Below are 18,224 nucleotides of genomic sequence, written 5' to 3'. Positions count from 1 at the left end.
CATTTGCTGGAGAATGCCTCCAGTTCTCCTGAATTGAAGGAAGGGATATCACCCGATCTAAGTCCTAAACGCATTTTCCTTAATCCTGACGCTGCGTCTCCTGTTTCCAAGTCAGTCCCGCCCACCCTTGCATCCAGTTTAGCGAAAGAATCATCACAGATACACACAAGCCCACGCCCATTGGCGTTTAGAAGGAAACATATTTTTTTAAATACAACGCCCTCTGTGGTTGCTCATGGGGCAGAGCTGCCATCGCCAGATGAAGTCTATTAAATCCTTGGCGCACTCGACCCATGATTATACATCCTTTCTGAGAAACAAGGACGAAGACCTTCTCTGCCACAGAAGGTAGTTGAGGCCAGTTCATTGCCAATATTTAAGAGGGAGTTAGATGTGGCCCTTTTCGCTAAAGGGATCAGTGGGTATGGAGAGAAGGCAGGTACAGGCTACTGAGCTGGATGAACAGCCATGATCATATTGAATGGCGGTGCAGGCTCGAAGGGCCGAATGGCCTACTCCTGCACCTATTTTCTATGTTTCTATGTTTCTATGAATTACAGATATTATTCCAAGCACATCCTCCCCATAGACCAACGCCATTTCAGTCAGACTTCTTTGTTCCTTGACTGAAAACAGTTCCCATGGGTGACAACGTGCTTTCTGCCGTTTGAACTGTTTGCTGAACAACCAGGTATTCTTTCGGTGACTGGGGCTCATGGATACCCAGTCCCTTTGCACATTTACCACGACTCCGGCGCCACTTCCATAATACTCTGTCCACCCCACTAAAATGGATGGATACCTAGGTACGCACGTCAAGCGACAACAAGCTACATGAATGCATGTATACCAGGTACGCACATCAAGCTACAACCTAATACAAACTGCGAAATGGCATCCAAACATTACCGCGCCTTCACACGGCTCCACATCTCATTCATGTGGACGGAATCAAATGTATTAATATTACTTTCACTTCCTTTATCTACATTGCATTAATCTACATTTTGTCACGGTGTGTCGCCCCAAAGTGCCGGGCTCACCACTGCGACCGTCCCGATTACGAAGCATTTTAATTGTTACGCATGTCAACCAAAGCCTTAATGCATGACGTGGAAACTCGTAACTGTAGATGGCGGTTTACACAACAACAAAAAAACACATATTGTTGAAGTCCGCCAAGCAGCATGTTTGGAGAATGTGGGGAGATGATTTTTCAGGTCGGGACATTTCTTCAGTCTGAAGAAGGGCCCTGGCTCCAATCGTCACCTCCCCATGTTGTCCAGAGATTATGCTCGACCCATTGACTGACTCCAGCGCTTTGCATCCATCAATTCATAACAACGTGTTGTACCAGCAACGTGATTGAATTTAATACAATTAAATCTCATGCAGAACCATATCGAAGGACTTTAGACAATCCATTTCAACCGTACCTCTCTTGTCAAGTCTAACAGTTAAACCATCAAGACGAAAACGCCGGTTTGACGTTAAAAAAGCATCTTCCTTTCAAAAACCCACGTTAACATCAACCGTCGCTGTATTGTCTAGTCTGGTTTATTTTCACTATTACAACAGCCTTATGCATGTCTCCTTGGCACTTAATCGCTCTGCACTTACATATTGCCCATGGTGTTCCTCTACGAACGGGGGCGTTACGTCAGACACCTCCAAATTGCAAACATTCCATAATCTAGAAAACTGGAAGGATAACCCCATAGAGCTCTTCGTGTAGGACAGAACTGGAGTTGCTGATATACATTGCAGATAGGTAAAAAATGCTGGAGTTAATCAGCGGGACAGACAGCGTCTCTGGATAGAAGGAATGGGTGACGTTTCGTGTCGAGACCCTTCTTCAGACTGTCTGAGCTGACTACATCCATGACATCGTTCCACGGCACACTGGGACGCTCATCTGCAGGTCCTGCTCACTACTATTTGTGATATGTGTCTTTAAGTTTTATGCAATTCCTATTTCCCGATTAGTTGTCGGAAGAAATCCGTGTATGTTCGCATGGACCACAACCGAAATATTGGGTGTTCTGCAATTTCTTTGTTTCCATCATACATTTACTCGCGGGGCGACACAAGGTATTACTCGTACTTACCAGTTACTCCTGTTGCCGCAATGATCATGTACACTATTTTCTCAACGCGGAAGTAAATGTGCACCATTTTCAGCGTGGAATAACGTGTTCCGTTATATTGCAAGCAATCTCTCCGGATAAAATTAGGAGATCATCCTTAACCAAACTTTTATACCCTATCGACACCTCCACTGGGACAAGGAGATTTCAACACAGCTAATAATAGAGATTTATATTGTTTAAAAAATGATTACAACAGACGAGCTGTGACGAAATATATCCAGTTCGGGTCGAAACGTCTTCCAGACTAGTCAGGGGAAAGGGAATCCAGAGATATAGATAGTGACGTAGAGAGATATAGAAGAAATGAATGAAAGATATGCAAAAAAGTAACGATGATAATCGGGATGATTGTTGGCTGTGTGCTCGGTGAGAACGGGAACCTGGTGCGACTTGGGTGGGGGAGTGATGGAGAGAGAGGGAGTGCAGGGGTTACTTGAAGTTAGAGAAATCACGACTCATACCACTGGGTTGTAAGCTGCCCAAGCGAAATATGGAATGCTGTTCCTCTGTTATTCTGACATCTCATTCCTGTGAAACGATTCTGACCATCTACCCTGTCGATGCGTCTCACGTCTGTTTACATTTATATCCGTTCTTCCCTCAACCATCGATGTTCCAGAGAAAACAGTCCAAGTTTGTTCACCCACACCTTGTAGCCAGCACCTTCCAGTCCTGCTAGCATTCTGGTAGATTTCTGCACCCACTCCAAATCGTTTCTGTAATGGGGCGACCAGAATTGAACTCAATACGACAAATTCTGCAGAACTAAATTCATAGAAAACGGTAGGAAATATACACAGAATGGTGCAATAACTCAACGGAGCAGGCAGCATCCCGGGAGAACAGAGAGAGGTGAAATTTCGTGTTCGAAGCATTCTTCAGACTGATTGCATGGGTGGGGGGGGGGGGGGCGAGGAAGCATGGCAGGTCATAGGAAGTGTAGAGGGGCAGAACAATTGTCAGCAGGTCACAGATAAACACGGGGAAGGAGGGCTTTCGATAGGCAGATGTTTGGACAAAGGCCGACCTCCCTGGGAATAAAAGGGTTTTCCCCTCCCCCCCCCTCAACCTCCCTGGAAACAAAACGGAACGCCTTGTTAAAGTGGCTACGCCAGAAGCTACAATTGTAAACAATGGGCATGGTCGGGCATTGAAGTCCTATCGCAGCTTCATAAGACCGGATTTGCAGTACGCTGTACGGTTCTGGATGCCCTCTCCTGCATCACAGAAAGGGCAAGGAAACGTTGGAGATGGTGTAAAAGAGATTCAACAGAACACTGCCTGCTTTAGAGGGCAATAGCTGTAAGGACAAAATGGGCACACTTGAGTGTCGGAGGTTGAGTGGAGATCTGACGGAAAGCGTACAACTTCGTGAGAGGCGTAGGCGAGGCAGACAATCAGAATATTGTTCCCCCAAGGTGGTAATGGTTGAAGGCTAGAGGGCACAGCTTTAGGCCCAGACAGGGGTAAATGTAAACGCCATGTATGGGCCAAGGTATTTACAAAGGGGATGGTCGGTGCTTAGAACCGAGGGGGTGGGAGATTGAATAATGGAGTAGACACGATAGCGGTGCTTAAGAGACATTTCGATATGCACATGGATTATGGAGGTAATTGTGGTATGGGATGGAGTGCAGGAAAATTAGATTAATTTAGCTTGGCATCATGTTCGGTATTGTGGGCCGAGAGGCCTGTTCCAGTTTGACTTTCTGTTTGACTTTCTATATGTGACTCGCACTTGGGCGAGTTAGTTGGAGGGGAGAACCGATTTGGGATCCACAATTTCTGCCGATTATATCACTAAAACAACATTAAGTTGGGCAGTGTCAGATTGTATCAGGTTATTGAGTAAGGGGCGCAAAATAGATGGAAAGAGCCTCGATGAAGATCGTTACGTCTTCTCTAACCACATGTGAGAGAGATATCGGACGACTTGTGAGTAACTATTGTCGTTCAATTGTAAATATGGGGAGAATCTAAGGAATTATACGTCCGTGAGCCTTATGTCAGTGGCCCCATGCTGGGAGCATGTGAAGGCTTTGATCAGGGGCCGAGGGTGTATTGTATTAGAGGGTATTAGCTAAAAAGGGGTTCGTCGGTCTTGGATTCTGTTTTATCATATCATATCATCATATATCATATATATACAGCCGGAAACAGGCCTTTTCGGCCCACCAAGCCCGTGCCGCCCAGCGATCCCCGTACATTAACACTACATTAACACTATTGGAATGCAGGCGGTTGAGGAAAGTCCTGATAGAGGCGTGTAAAGTTATCAGAGATATAGAGAGGGTAGACAGTCATACTGGAGGCCTGTGACTAGTGGTGTGCCACAGGGTTCGGTGTTGGGCCCATTGTTGTTTGTCATCTATATCAATGATTTGGGTGAGAACGTACGTGGGCATGATTAGCAAGTTTGAAGATGACACAAAAGTGGGTGGTCTTGCAGATAGTGAAGATGGTTGTCAAAAATTGCAAGTGGATTTTGATCACTTGTGAAATTAGGCTGAGGAATGGCTGATGGAATTTAATACAGACAAAATGCGAGGTGTTGTGAAGACTAGTCTGGGCATCACCCACATAATGGATGGTAATGCTCGTGAGTTTTGTAGAGCTGAGGAATCTAAGAGTGCAGGTATATAGTTCATTGAAAGTAGTCCCTCGGTAGATGGGGTGGTCAAAATATTTTTGGCACATCGGCCTTTATCAGTCAGAGTCTTGAGTAAAGAGTTGGAAGGTCATGTTGCAGTTGTATAAGACGGTGGTGAGGCCATGTTCAGAGTATTGTGTTCAGTTCGGGGCACCATATTGTCGGAAAGATGTTGTCAAGCTCGAATGGGTGCAGAGAGGATTTACAAGGATGTTGCCAGGACACAAGGGCTTGAGCATCAGGGAGAGGTTGAGTAGGATGGGACTTTATTCCTGTGAGCGCAGGAAGATGACGAGTGATCTTATAGACGTGTATAAAATCATGACACGAACAGACCAGGTAGATGCACAGAGTCTCTTGCGCAGAGTTGGGGAATCAAGAAACCAGGTAATAGGTTTAAGGCGATGGGGGAAGCATTCAATCTGAAACTGAGGGGTACGTTTTACACATAGAATGAGCCGCCGGAGAAGGTATTTGGAACAGGTGGTATCGCATTGTTTAAGAAGCTTTTAAGAAGCATTAAGAAGCATAGGTCAGATTTAGAGGGAATTGGGCCAAACCCAGGCAGGTAGGACAGGTTGGTCGGTGTGCGCATGTTGAGCCGAAGGTCCTGTTTCCACACTGTATGAATCTATGACTCTGTGACTCTATCTTGCATCTACATCGTCATATTAAACAACAATCCCTCGGACCTTGTTATTCACAGTGCATGCCCTGGCCCAGTTTAACTTCTCAAAATGCATCACTTCACGCATGTTTCAGTTAAATTGCAATAGCAAACCCTTGCTCCCTTTCTCAAAGGATCTGCATCCTTTTGAAACCTTAGCTAATCATCTTGACTTTACACTGAAGCAAACCTTCTGGTGCTATTATGGGAGATAATACGATATTATTTTATACATTAGACTTTGTTACGGTATTATTTTATACATTGTTACTACTTGGGTATTAGGCGCCTCTCTGTAACTAATTAAGACGCTCTAGATAAGGTTTGCAACTACTTAGGCATTAGGCGCCTCTCTGTAACTAATTAAGGCGCTCTAGACATTCCTTACCCTTGACACGTGTCTGTAACTGCTCAGGCGGCGAGATTCCTTTACTTTTAGCCTTTACCTACCCCTTAGCCTTTACCTACCCCTGCCCCCTGTCAAACGATAAGTAATGGTGGAACGAGGAGAGCGGCACTCGACAAGATTCCTTTGCTTTTAGCCTTTACCTACCCCTTAGCCTTTACTTACCCCTGCCCCTGTCAAAAGTAATGGTGGAGCGAGGAGAAGAAACATACGAGTTGGAATGAGTGGGGTGGTACGGGGTGGGACTTGGGAGTTTAATGGTGGCGGGTTGAAAGGTGAAATATGAACATTCATCAATAAGTGGGGTTTAATGGTGGCAAGGTAGACAGGGTGACTGCAAAAAGATGAATGACTGTAAAAAAGGAGTACGAGTAGGAGATAAGGTAACAAAGATAAGGCTGGAAGAATCCTATAAAAAGAGGCTGCCCGATGTACTAAGTGGGCAGTCAGATGGTTGACATCCTGACTGTTCCAGGCGTTGTTTGCAATTAAAGGCTTTTAACTTCTTGAAGAATTCTCTGTGTCATCTGATTCATTTTAAACACAGGTAACCACGACAAAATTGGCGTAGTCGGCAGGATCGGAAAGAGGCCAGTTCGATAACGGACGACAAGCTAAAGGCGCTTCCAAGCCCGTCAGGGGCTCCCCGGTTCAACAGGTAAAGGGTGGCCACCCGCAAAAAAGGTACGCGGTTTTCCGCTTTATTTTGGACTAATAGCCTGTTGAAAACGGGGGACCACTGGTGGCACAGGAGTGCCCAAGCAGTCCAAGGGCCTCTCTGATCCAAAGAATCTGTCTAAACTATTCTAAAAAGAGACCCGGAGGATTGCTCAAGAAGGCTGCGCAGTGGGGTAAGTAGAAAATAGATAAGTTAAGAAAGTAGATAATAGTTGAGTAAGATTTTGTGACGGCACTAAGACCTCGTGGATACCGCCCTAAGAGGATAGGGGACTGAATAGATGAGGCGTCCTGTGGATACCGCTCTAGTTAACTAGGGATCACTCTGGTTAGCTAGGGGTCTGTACGGGCAGGATAAAACGTCCTGTGGATACCGTTCTAGTTAACTAGGGATCACTCTGGTTAGCTAGGGGTCTGTACGGGCAGGATCAGATGATCTGTGGATACCGCCCTAAGTAAGTAGGGGTCTGTACGGGCAGAACAAGAATTTGAATAATTGGATAACATAAAAATTAAAATTGCAAAATATTAAAGGAATATAGCAGAACTGTAGAAGATAGAAATAGCGTAGTAGGTAGCATAGTGACTATAGCGACGGAACGAAGTAAGAACAAGGACTGCATTTAAACTGACTGACCAAGTGCACTAAAATAAGACAAGTACAATGAATAAAATAACTGCAGTTGAACTACTAAGTAAGAAATTTCCCGTATCCAAAGAGGATATTAAAAAACACTCTGAAAAATGGGAAAAAAGGACGGGAAAATTAGTCACAAAATGGCCCAGGGAAGGCACATTTGATATAAGTATGTGTGACGAAATGGAAGTGCTGATTAAGAACTATAAGCCTAAGGATAAATCAGAAATCCGAGTAACGAAAAAGGAAAAAGAACTAGACGTGCTTAAATTGTTTAGAATAGAAGGAGAAAGGCTGAGGAAAGCATACCAGGAAAAGAATATCACCCCAAACACAGGTGAAAAACCCGAAAAACAGCATGAAAGTCAGGTGCTTCAGGAGAAAAAATCAACTCTGTACCCCAGCCTAAGGGACCCTGGGTATCCCCCTCCCTATTCCGGCCAGGATGGAATAAAGCAGTGCCCTTTGGTGAAAGGGATAGTGGAGATAGAGGGAGAAGTCGAAGTTTGGAGGAATGGGCAAGACATAGAGGAATATAGACAAAGAAGGGGACAGCGAGAAAAGGAAAGGATAAGGCAAGAAGAACAGGAACTAGAAGGAGACATTAAAAGGTTGCAGGTCCTCAGGGATCTCAGGGACAGAAAGATCTGTGAGATCCGTCAGGCAGCAAATGAGGAGTATGAGGGAGACAACAACGCAGAAACACAGGCGAGTAATCAGCAGGAATCAGAGAGAAGGCAAAACTGTGAGAATGAAGCAGAATTAGAAAGTGATGGGGAAACAACAAGAGGGCGTAGAAGGGAAATAGAGGCATCCATGAAGCACTTAGAGAGGGAGATGAGGGAGTTGGAAAAAACTATAGAAAAGGAAAGCAAGGGGTATGCCCAGGAAGAAATGAGGTGGGAAAGAGTACAGGTAGAGCCACAACAAGAGATGGTGAACGAGAGACAGGAGCTGAGGGGGAGAATGATGCTGTTACTTTTGAAAAAGGCAGGACAAACCCAGTATAATCCTTGGGCAACCCGAGACCTAGAAGGGCTGAAAAACGCCTTGCCCAACATATATAATGGGGCAGGAAAGTGGATTAGGGCCTTTGAGGAGGAAACTATGGGACGATTATTGGCTATGGGAGATTTGAGGGCACTACTGGTGAAGGTAATGGGAACCACGAAATTCGCAGAGCTGTTTGAAATGGCTGGGATAAAAAACGCAAATGACCCGATGATTGATTGCCAGTCATTTGACCTAGTCAGACTGAGGGTATGGCAGGCCCTCAGAGACTGTTACCCGCTCAAGGTGGACTTAAAGACATTGAGGGGAGACCCGCTGGGGGACACGGATGCCCCCTCCGGTTAAGTCCAGACTGGAGGAAGTGGTGGGATTGTCAACCATACCCCACTCCCAGTTCAGGGACCACCTGGTTCATGCAGTCGACAAATATCATAAGGAGAGACAAAAAATGGTGAACCAACAAGAAGAGGTACAGAGAACGTTGAAGCAAATGCAACAAGAAGAACTAAAAAAGAAAGGGCGTGAAAAAGGAAAGAAAATGCTGGCAGTAACAACAGACCTGACTGAAACAGCAGAAGTGAACGATACACCGATGCACAGTGAGTCCTATGGCAGAGCCAGACGGGGGCTGGATAATCCCATGCCAATAATAAATGTCTTTGGGGGAGCTTCTCCTCAAATATCCTATCAGGGGCAAATCAGATCAGGGAATCAGCCCAGACAGGATTGGGGCCCTCAAGGGGGAGCACAAGGAAGGGGAAGAGGAAGGCCAGTAGGCAGACAGGTAGTTGATAGAATATGTTGGGGATGTACCGGAGGCAGCGTACTTTTCAGTGATAGATCTTTGTTCAGCATTCTTTAGCGTGCCGTTAGCGGAAAGATGCCAGTTTTTGTTTGCGTTTACTTACAGGGGCATTCAATATACTTATACTAGGATGCCGCAGGGATTTAAACACTCACCTCATGTTTTCAATCAGGTACTGAAGGCAGATTTGGAAGGTATATCCCTACGTAGTACGTTAATACAATATGTGGATGATTTGTTGGTCTGCTCTGAAAGTGAGGAGCAATGTGAGCAAGACACCCTGACTCTTTTAGAAAGGCTGGCATACGGAGGCCATAAAGTGTCCAGGAAGAAGTTGCAGTTTTGTAAGCAACAGGTGGAATATTTAGGACGATTGATCTCCAAGGGAGTAAAGGCTATAGCACCAGATCAAATTGAGGCAATAATTAAAGCTCCCAAGCCTCGGACAGTAAAGCAAATGATGACATTTTTGGGAATGTCTGGATATAGCTCAGACTGTATTGGAGAATATGCTGAAATTGTGATGCCATTGAGATAAATGCTGAAGGAAGCAGGACACACAAATTTGAGGAATGTTTTACAATGGAATGAGGAGGCGGAGACAGCTTTTAACACCATTAAGCGAGAGTTACAGTCAGCCCCAGCCCTGGCCCTGCCAAATTATGAGAGAATCTTTCACTTGTACATTTCCAACAGGCAGGAGGGCTACGCTGCAGCAGTATTGACGCAGGAAACAGGCATAGGTAAAGCTAAGCAGCCTGTAGCATACTACAGTACAAAATTAGATGAGGTGGCGCAGGGATACCCACCCTGCTATCAGGGACTGGCTGCGTTGCACTATGAGTACAAGAAAGCCTCATCTATAACCATGGGCTATCCTGTAACTATATATTCCCACCATAAAGTAGTCGAGCTGTTGGAGAAGGGGAAGTTTGTATTAACACCAGCCAGAATAATAGCATTTCAAATGCTGTTGACATTCCCAGACATTACAATACAAAGATGCACCACAAGTAACATAGCTGATTATGTTCCACTTGACTATGAGGGGGAACCCCATGATTGCGTTGGGGAAACGATGGTTTTTTCTAAGTTAAGGACAGACTTACAATCAGAACCATTGAATGATGAGGACAAGAAAGTTTTGTTTGTGGATGGTTCATGCTATAGGGATTATGATGGCAATCATGCAGGATTTGCAGTAGTGCAGCAGGACCAATCAGGTTTTTAAACAATCAGATTAGAAGCTTGCCCACAACCTTGTTCAGCCCAGTTAGCAGAGATTAAGGTTTTAACAACAGCGTGTGAAATGATCGAGGGTGAGAAAGCTGACATTTACACAGATTCAGCATATGCACATGGGGTCTGTCACCTGTTTGGGGCAGTATGGAAGCAGCGTGGCTTCAAGAAAAGCAATGGGGACCCCATACAGCATTTTCTGCAAATTTCAGACCTAATAAAGGCACTGACTAAACCTAAGGCACTAGCTATCGTTAAATGCCAGGCACATAAAAAGGGAAACGACATGATCACAAAGGGCAATCATGCCGCAGACGAAGCAGCCAGAAAAGCGTCTGGATGCCAATCAGCCATTATTGCCCCGCAGTTAAATTTGGACCCACAACCCACACAGGAGGATATAGTTGCGATGCAAGGTAGGACTACTTTAGCTGAACAAACAATGTGGAGACAGAGAGGAGCCAAACAGAATATAGAGGGCCTGTGGACTACGGACAAAGGTTTGCTGGTAGCACCTACACCTCTGCTGACCATTCTCATCTCAGAAGCGCATGGGCTAGACCACTGTGCAAGGGGGGAAGTGTTAAGGAAGATAAAGAGAGATGGATTTTGGTCACCCTATCTACAGGCTTCAGTGGATTATATTTTGTCACAATGTAAGATATGTGCTCAAAACAATGTTAGAAAGGGAATATCAACACCTATAGGACATATACCTGTGCCCGAAGGACCATTTAGGCACCTGGTTATTGACTATGTGGACATGCTGAAAAAAGTAAGAGGGAAAAGGTATATGCTGGTAGTAATTGATAGATTTAGCAGATGGGTGGAGGCAGTACCATCTAAGGATTTAGGTGCAGGAACTGTAGTCAAGTTTCTGACTAACGAGGTCATCCCACGATTCGGCATACCAACCGAAATCAGCTCTGACAATGGAGCGGCTTTTATTCAAAAAACAGTTAAGTTGGTGCTGCAAGCCCTGAGAGTGAAACAAAGATTTGGGTGTGTATACCACCCTCAATCTCAGGGCATGGTAGAAAGAGTTAATGGAACATTGAAGGCCAAATTTTATCAAGATTTGCGCAACTACAAAGTTAAATTGGATTGATGCCCTGCCATTGGCATTAATGAGCTGTCGCATGCAAACTAATCGAATAACTCATTTAACACCACATGAGATGCTCACTGGCAGACCTATGCCAATACCCAAATGGAGAGGCCCCTACAAGGGACCAAGCCTGGAACAATTAGAGGTAGAACTTAAACAATACATGCAACAGTTAACTATGATACACAAGTCTATTTACACACAGGAAAAGCAAAAGGAGCCAGAGGCGGACCAGGGGGAAGGACATATTAAACCCGGAGATCAGGTCTATGTGCGAGCCTTTCGACGAAGGTGGAATGAGCCGAGAAGGGAAGGACCGTTCACAGTAACTAAGACCTCACCGACTGCTGTTCAGGTAGAGGGCCGGTCCACGTGGTACCATCTCAATCATTGTACAAGGACTGTCCCACAGGCACAACCTGTGAATGACCTCGAGGTAAACGGGCAAGAGAACGAAAATACAGGAGAAGAGTGAAAGCTACTGCGAATCAGCTGCCGTTGTTCCAGGATACGGGCAAATTTCACCTCCAAGAGAAACAGATCCCTCCGATAGAATACTATAATGTTGAGCAATATACTAAGAACGTTGTTGTAAGGGAAGCTGGGTCTTTTTTCCTACCCTAGACATATGGAGGTAGGTTTTTGGCCAAGTGACCCAGGATGTTAGCATGTTGTGAGGAGAACACTGACAAACTGCACATTATTTCAACAAAATCCTAAGTTGGGGGGCTAATGGTTGAGAGTGAATTAAGATTTGAGTTAACAACATGTGCGTTTTTTGGTTTTTTTCTTCTGTGAGACCGTGTAGGTCTCAAATGGGGGAATATGGGAGATAATACGATATTATTTTATACATTAGACTTTGTTACGGTATTATTTTATACATTGTTACTACTTGGGCATTAGGCACCTCTCTGTAACTAATTAAGGCGCTCTACATAAGGTTTGCAACTACTTGGGCATTAGGTGCCTCTCTGTAACTAATTAAGGCGCTCTAGACATTCCTTACCCTTGACACGTGTCTGTAACTGCTCAGGCGGCGAGATTCCTTTACTTTTAGCCTTTACCTACCCCTTAGCCCCCTGCCCCCTGTCAAACGATGAGTAATGGTGGAACGAGGAGAGCGGCACTCGACAAGATTCCTTTGCTTTTAGCCTTTACCTACCCCCTAGCCTTTACTTACCCCTGCCCCTGTCAAAAGTAATGGTGGAGCGAAGAGAAGAAACATACGAGTTGGAATGAGTGGGGTGGTACGGGGTGGTACTTATGAGTTTAATGGTGGCGGGTTGAAAGGTGAAATATGAACATTCATCAATAAGTGGGGTTTAATGGTAGCAAGGTAGACAGGGTGACTGCAAAAAGATGAATGACTGTAAAAAAGGAGTACGAGTAGGAGATAAGGTAACAAAGATAAGGCTGGAAGAATCCTATAAAAAGACGCTGCCCGATGTACTAAGTGGGCAGTCAGATGGTTGACATCCTGACTGTTCCAGCCGTTGTTTGCAATTAAAGGCTTTTAACTTCTTGAAGAATTCTCCGTGTCATCTGATTCATTTTAAACACAGGTAACCACGACACTATCTGCAAAACTATTAATAATGTCATCTATAATCTCTTTCAAAGCATTCACATACATGTCACATTGAAGAAATCAACACGTATTCCTCTGACACATCGTTTGTTATAAGTCTCCAAAATTAAAAGGCAACCCTCCACTACCACCTTCTGCCTCCTCCCAACAAGCCAGTTTTTTATTCATATTGTCATTTCACGTTAGATACAATGCGATCTAAATTTCTGGACGCGAATGCCACGCGGGAACTTGGCCGCTGTAGGGCGGCACAGTGGCGCAGCGGAGAGAGCTGCCGCCTGGTGGCACCACCGACTCAGCTTCGATTCTGACCTCGAGTATTGTCTGAGAGTTTGTACTCCCTTCCTGTGACCGCGCCGGTCTCCTCCGGGGTCTCCGGTTTCCGTCGGCAGTTGGATTCCCCCTTCCACTTCCCAAACACTGGTGGCTTTGTAGGTTGTTTGTCCTCTGCAAGTTGCCGGTTGTGTAGCGAGTGGATGCAACAACGGCATGGACCGCACTACTGTGATCGGCTGGCATGGACTTTGTGGGCCGGAGGGCCTGTTACCATGGTGCAACTCTCAACTAAACTAAGCTAGCCTATAAACCCAACGCGATGATATGTAGTCTACCACCCTGCCTTCGTCAGACCGCGAAAACCCCCAATAGCCTCGCCCAGTCTGGCGCTTGTGTGTGTGTGTGTGTGTGTGTGTGTGTCTACGCGTGTATATATTTATGTGTGTAAGTGTAGGTGTGTTTGTGTGTGTGTGTGTGCGTGTGTGTGTGTGTGTGCGCGTGTGTGTGCCGTGTGTGCTGGTGGGGGTGGGGTGCTTGTCCAGGGCGGTTTTCAGACGGAGCATGGAGATATTGAATTATGTCACTGTTTTGTTAATGTTTATATAAACCCTAAATCGAAAACTTCTGGTTGTGGTGGAACAATATCACGATCTTGAAATCCAACTATCCAGCGCTGTGCGAAGGCGACACAGCTACAATGTCTTGCATAATATTTGGGACATAGACCCATCATTTATATATATTTGCCACTGTACTCCGCAATGTGAGATTTGGAATAGAAAAAAAATAATATGTGGTTAAAGTGCACATTGTCAGATTTTGATACAAGCCATTTTTATATATTTTGGTTTCACCATGCAGAAATTCCATCAGTATTTATACATAGTCCCCCATTTCAGGGCACCATAATGTTTGGGACACACGGCTTCACAGGCGTTTGTATTTGCTCAGTTGTGTTTAATAGCCTCCTTAATGCAGGTATAAGAGACTTTCATCATCTAGTCTTTCCTCCAGTCAACTTTGGAAACCTTTCTTGCTATTTATCAACATGAGGACCAAAGTTATGCCAATGAAAGTCAAATAAGCCATTACGAGACTGAGAAACAAGAATGAAACTGTTCGAGACACCAGCCACACCTTAGGCTTACGAAAATCAACTGTTTGGAACATCATTCAGAAGAAAGAGAGCACTGGTGAGCTTACTAATTGCAAAGGGACTAGCAGGCCAAGGAAGACGTCCACAGCTGGTGACAGAAGAATTTTATCTACAATAAAGAATAAAACCCAAACACCTGTCTGACAGATCAGAAAAACTCTTCAGGTGTGGATTTCTAAATGACCACTGTCCCCAGGAGATTTCATGAATAGAAATACAGAGGCTAAACTGCAAGATGCAAAGCACTGTTTAGCCGCAAAAATAGGATGACTGGGTTACAGTACTTAGAAGAGCAACCATAATTCTGGAAAAAAGTCTTGTGGACAATTGAGACGAAGATTAACTTATGTCAGAGTGATGGCAAGAGCAAAGTATGGAGGAGAGAAGGAACTGACCAAGATCCAAAGCATACTACCTCTTCTGATATGATGGTGAGGGTGTTCTGACCTGTGCAGGTATGGCTGCTGAAGGTACTGGCTCACTTATCTTCATTGATGATACAACTGCTGATGGTAGTAGCATAATGAATTCAGAAGTGTATAGACACATCCTATCTGCTCAAGTTCAAACAAATGCCACAAAACTCATTGGTCGGCGGTTCAATCTACAGCAAGGCAATGATCCCAAACATACTGCTAAAGCAGCAACAGAGTTTTTCAAAGCTAAAAATGGTCAATTCTTGATTGGCCAAGTCAATCACCTGATCTGAACCCAATTGAACATGCCTTTGATATGCTGAAGAAAAAGATGAAGGGGGCTAACCCCGGAAACAAGCATAAGCTAAAGATGGCAGCAATACAGGCCTGGCAGAGCATCGCCAGAGAAGAGACCCAGCAACTGGTGATGTCCAGGAATCACAGACTTCAAGCAGTCATTGGATGCAAAGGTTATGCAACGAAATACTAAACATGACTACTTTCATATACATGACATTGCTGTGTCCCAAACAGTAGGGTGCCCTGAAATGGGGGGGGGGGGGGGGGGGGACTTTGTATAAACACTGCTGTAATTTCTACATCGTGAAACCATGAGAAAATGTATAAAAATGGCCTTTATTAAAATCTGACAATGTCCACTTTAACCACATGTGACTTTTTTCTCTTACAAATCTCAAATTGTGGAGTGCAGAGGCAAATAAATAAATGATGGGTCTTTGTCCCAAACATTATGGAGGGCAATGTAACTCAATAAAACGAAGCAATGAGGTTGCGGGATATTTCACCGTGCGTTTTATCGGCTCTCTGAACTTGGACTGGGTAGCCGCGTAGATAAATGTATTGGTGCAGCAGCTGAAGTTGGATAAAAATCGTCCGAATTGTGCAAAGGTGTATTCAGCATCACTCGGCTCATATATTGTTCCAACGATCTGATAATAAATAAAATTCAAAACATACGTCACCCACAGGAAGATGAAGCTGCCGGAGAGAGTCAGTAGTAAAACCACAGACCTCCTCCTGTTCTCCATCTCAGGGTCACTGCCGTTCTCCCCCTTGCTCTGACCCCTCAGCCCCCTGCGGACCCGACTGGCCATTAAAATATGCCGGACTGTCAGAGCGTTGAGCAGCAGGATTACAGAGAAGGGGAGGAATGGGGTGAAAATCGTATCGATCCAATCATATACTACCCAACCCGTTTCACTGAAATAACTTGGTTTTGGATTACAGAACCAAGGTACGTTGTCGACAATCTTCTTCGGGCCGTAGGTAAAGTAGATGGGGATGTTTTTCAGGCAGAGCAGAACGCCGGTTGTTGTGAGAACCGTAGCCGCAGTTTTCCCGGTGCAATATTTTGTTTTCAGCTTCTGGCAACAAATGGCTACAAAGCGATCAAAGGTGAAAGTGACGGTGAACCAGACAGAAAGGTCTATAGCTACATATGTGAGCATACGGTTAATACTGCATATCGGAGTCGTGTGCAGGTATCCCATGGGGAAATAATGATATTTAATCTGATAGAAAATAACTTCAAAAATAATAACCATTAGATCCGACGCAGCCATGGCCACCAGGTAGCGAGTGGTGCAGGTGGAGAGGCCACATTTGCCCAGGGATAGGATCACAATCGCCACTAAGTTCACTGGAGAAAGAGAAGAAAACAGAGAATACAATTACTGACTGCATGTTTTGCAGGCGAATAGTATAATCAAACGCGAGTCGCACCCTGGCCACTTCCCCATCAGGCAAAATGTTACAGAAGTGTTACAGTGACGACAACAACAAATGAGTTTTTCAAAGCTAAAAATGGTAAATTCGGGTCGAGATCCTTCTTCAGACTGAGTGAGGTTTAAGATAGTTGTGAATAGGGACAGAGAGGGTCTATGTGTTCAAAGGCTCAACTGGGGTGAGACCAACTTTGAGGGTAAGAGGGTCTCGCTCAAGTTGACTGGAGCAGGTGATTTGAGGTGAAAGGAAGTGGGATGTTTTTTAAAGTGTACTGAAGGTAGCTCAGGATGTGTTTGTTCCCGTTACACTTCTGTAACATTCCTTCAGAAAAGGAAAACGAGACACATAGACGGCGATACAGAGGGATATATAACACATGAATGAAAGATATGCAAAAAAGCAACGATGATAAAGGAAACAGGCCATTGTTAGCTTTGTCCAACGTTAAAACGAGTTACAGACATTGACATTAAACAAGTAGACTTTGAAGCTGGTGTGACTTGAGTGGGGGAGCGATGGAGATAGAATGGATGCAAGGGTTGCTTGAAGGTAGAGAAATCAATATTCATATGAAATATGAGATGCTGTTCAATTTGCGTTTGGGCTCACTCTGATGTACGGCTGTGCTCAGGCGCTGCGATCCGAAAAATATTCCGAAATGTAGTGATTTAGTGAAATGTAGCGGTGGGAATTGGAGCCGAGTTCGTAGATGAGCCATGGTCTCAGTGAAGAGCTGACTCAATGGAGTTGGTTCCCGCTCCTTATTGTTGGCAAACAGATGAGTTGGGGGGGTGGTGGGGGTGGCGAGGAAGGCGCGAGGAGTCTGTCCACGTCTCTCCACGCATCTTGAGATTGCAATGGCGCCAACGGTCTCTGGTGAAACTATTCCAGACACTGTGTGATCCCAGAGCTCTATGAACACAGCATTGGAAGAGCTGTAAAGGGAGCTACAAAACGAAGACGAGTGCCGGGTGGATTCCGGCAGAAGAATGCGTTTGTTATAGGCGTGGTAGGAAGGAACTGCAGATACTGGTTTACACATCAAATAGAAACATAGAAAATAAGTGCAGGAGGAGGCCATTCGGCCCTTCGAGCCAGCACCGCCATTTGTTGTGATCATGGCTGATCATCCAACATCAGTAACCCGTGCCTACCAAGTCTAGCAGTTAAACCCTCAAGACGAAAACGCCGGTTTGATGTTAAAAAAACCATCTTCCTTTCAAAAACCCACGTTAACATCAACCCTCGCGGTATTCTCGACGTCTGGTTTATTTTTACTATTACAACAGTCCTAAACATGTTCCCTTGGCTCTTAATCGCTCTGCACTTACATATTGCCCATGGTGCTCCTCTATGAACGGGGGCGTTACATCAGACACCTCCAAATTGCAAACATTCCATAATCTAGAAAACTGGAAGGATAAACCCATAGAGCTCTTCGTGTAGGACAGAACTGGAGTTGTTGATATACATTGCAGATAGGTACAAAATGCTGGAGTTAATCAGCGGGACAGACAGCATCTCTGGATAGAAGGAATGGGTGAAGTTTCGGGTCGAGACCCTTCTTCAGACTGTCTGAGCTAACTACATCCAGGACTTCGTTCCACGGCACACTGGGATGCTCATCTGCAGGTCCCGGGGATTTATTTGCTCACTACTATTTGTGATATGTGTAATTCTCCTTTAAG

The sequence above is a fragment of the Rhinoraja longicauda genome, chromosome 7 (assembly GCF_053455715.1).
Source record: "Rhinoraja longicauda isolate Sanriku21f chromosome 7, sRhiLon1.1, whole genome shotgun sequence".
Classification (NCBI taxonomy): Eukaryota; Metazoa; Chordata; class Chondrichthyes; order Rajiformes; family Arhynchobatidae; genus Rhinoraja; species Rhinoraja longicauda.
Note: the sequence above shows the minus strand (reverse complement) of the source record.